Source organism: Pleurodeles waltl, chromosome 1_2 (genome assembly GCF_031143425.1).
Source record: "Pleurodeles waltl isolate 20211129_DDA chromosome 1_2, aPleWal1.hap1.20221129, whole genome shotgun sequence".
Taxonomy (NCBI): domain Eukaryota; kingdom Metazoa; phylum Chordata; class Amphibia; order Caudata; family Salamandridae; genus Pleurodeles; species Pleurodeles waltl.
The window spans coordinates 834963967-834967096 of record NC_090437.1 but is presented as its reverse complement, the minus strand read 5'-3'; positions in this window follow the sequence as shown (position 1 = coordinate 834967096).

The window sequence follows — 3130 nt, the reverse complement described above, 5'->3', positions numbered from 1 at the left end:
TATTTAAAAGGAGGGCTTAGGCATAGCTAAAGGTTTATTTTGCCAGGTCGAAATGGCAGTTTAGTACTGAACACAGAGGCTAGAGTCATGTTTCTCTGTCACTGTAGAGGGTGGTACCATGGGTTCTGCAGTCCACTTATGACATTTAACTTACAGGCTCTGGGTACACTTTGTACCATATATGAGGTCAGTTAACTTTATAGATTAGAAGAATAGTCAATTTTGGCATCTCTTAGGGGCCAAAATATATGCACTGTAGCCTAGTTAGCAGAGCCTAAGTCCAAAACAAAAGTGAAGATAATCATTCATTTTTTATAATATCATTGTGCATTTGTGGACAGCTAAAGAATTGTGCTTCTCATTATGGAGTCTAAATAAAAATCAAAGAGGCAGATTTAAGAAAAGTGGCACTGCACCCAGTGCCCCTCTACTGCTCCATGTGTGCGCCAAATTTAAAATACGGCTCACCATGCCGCAGGGTAGGGGGCAATCGCGCCAAAAGGTTTGATGCTATTGAGGTACTGTTTAAAACTTTGGCGCTAACCCTGAACAGTACATAGGAGCCCATTATAAATAATGGTGTGCCCTCTTTTAATGCCTGCTCTGGGCAGGCGTTACAAATGGCGCAAATAAATCTTCTGAATTTCTTTGTTCCATTTGTTCAGCCCTCCTGATGGGGGAATGCCCCCTTGCATACTTTATGCCTGGCACAGGCATAATGTGGCACAAGGGGTTGCAAAGTGGTGCAATGCATACATGCAGTGCGCCACTTTATAAATATGGCGCAGCGATTTTGGCATCATTGGGCCACATTAATGTAAAAAAAAGATGCTAATAATGGGCAAAGAGACGCTAGGCCCTCTCAAATCTGAGCCAACGTATTTATTTACTTTCCAAATACCAAATATAAGAAATTGAGACACTCATTTGTTTGATTTGTATAACATATAATTGTTGGTAGAGTTTGGTGAGAACTATACTTAAGAATCTACTACTTGTAAAACATAACTTAACCCATCCAAACAGTAACAACTAATAGTGGAATGCAACAAATAGTACAGCAGTTCAGTAGGTTAATATACCTGCTGCCTAGCCTGCACACCAAAAAACATCAAAATGATATCATAACATAGGTGCAAGAGATGGTTGTTTGTTGAGAGCGGTGTGAGCACATCTAAAGCAACAGTGACAATCCTTGTCATGATGAACTGCAAGGATTAATCCTCTGATAGCTTGGCTCAAAAGCAGCCAAGCTAAACTTGGAAGTAATGTGTAAAGTATTTATGCATCACTGAAACAGTAATACAGTGAAAAAAACACCCAACAAGAAAAATACTACACCAATTTAGAAATGTAGAGTAACATTTTATAAATGATGTGACACCAAAATAACAATAATCCAATCAATAGAACCGAAGATATGCGATTTCAAAAATTTAAGGTAAGTATATTGTTTAAAAGCACAAAGTGCCAATTGTGGTTGTCTGGTTGCACCAGACCAGGACAAAGTCTCAGGTTCAGGCTGACCATGATGAAGCACGAGCCAGATATGTGGACCAGGAAAGTTCCACGAGAATTGTACCTTAAGTCGTTGATGCAAATTGTTGCATCATCCTGTGTTGGTTTCAATGAGGAGCTGTGAACACGGCGAAGCTAGGTCTTGTATTGTGCTGCATCAGTTCTGATGAGGTCACAGATGAGGGGCTGCAAGGTGCTGCAGAACATTATACTATGTCGCTCTGAGTCAAGTTGCATTGTGCTGTGTCAGTTCTGAGAGAATGAACAGTTGGGTCAGAAGTGGTGCACTCTGATCCTAGCCAAGTTCCAGAACCTGGGGCACCTCTTGGGGATCAGGACTCACTCCAGCAGAGGCCAGAAGCAGGGCACAGGCAGGTCCCATTGAGCGTGGGCCGATGCAGGACAGCTCTCTGGAGCTTGTTATGATCTTGTAGCTCAGAACAGCAGCCCAGTAACCTAGCCCTTAGAGTCACTCTGGTGATTCTGGGCTTAAGGAACAGGTTCACTCTTCTTCCCTCTTGTCGAAGGGAATCAGAACAGCCCTTCTTGCAGCAGGGCAGTTCTTCCTGTAGTAAAGCAGCAGAGCAATCCATCTTCTGAGTTTACTTATTGAGGTCCAGAAGTGATTTGAAGAGTGGGTCTAAAGGTCCTACTTTTATACCTGGTGTGAGCTTTGAAATGGGAGAAACCTCTGAGGTTGTCCCCCCATAGAGGTATATGAAATGTTATGCCTCCTTGATCCCAGCCTGTCTGAAGTCACAATAGGCTACAGTGAATTTATTTGTGTGTGAGCTGAGTTAGTGTCTTCAAAGCGCAAGTGTGGAAGGGAACAGCTTCCCCCTTCTCATTAAATCAGGATGGCCCATCTGGCTAATAGTCAGACCCTCTACTGTATGGCTGTCTGGGAGGAATACACAAAGGCCAGCTGTCAACTACACCTACTCATGTGGCCCAGGAAACAGGCTGCAGGCAACAAATGGTAAGAACAAGAAAATGTGAACTTTTTAAAAGAGACATTTTCAGAATTGTGACCTATAATCTGACAAGATCAATAAAGAGGGTTTTAAATTACAATTCCTCAGACACCAAACATGAAATTCCTACCTGGTCCCACACAAAGGGTATCACTTATTAAATCAAATAAGGTAGCCCAAAGTTATCTTATTGGAGAGGTAGGCCTTGCAATAGTGAAAACCAAATTCGAGAGTTCCTCACTACCATGGCATGTTACTAAAAAGCACATGTGTAGCATTGTACATACAATGCACCATTTGCTGTGGGCTGTTTAGGGCCTACCCTATGCGAGCCATATGTATTTATATAGAAGGCTTAGACCTAGCAAAAGGTTCATTTGCCAGGTCAAAATGGTAGTTTAAAACTGCACACACAGGCTCAAATGGCAGTCCTGAGATATGATTTAAAGGGATACCTCAGTGGGTGGCGCAATACATGCCACAGGGCCACTTGTAACATATAAAATACATGCCATGGGTACCTGTGGTACCAACTTATTAGGGACGTCAAGTGTGCAGAATCCTAATGCCAACAAAAACAAATTCAGCAAAACTGGAGAGGTGAATGCAAAATGTTTGGTGTTGACCTTGCAGCTATG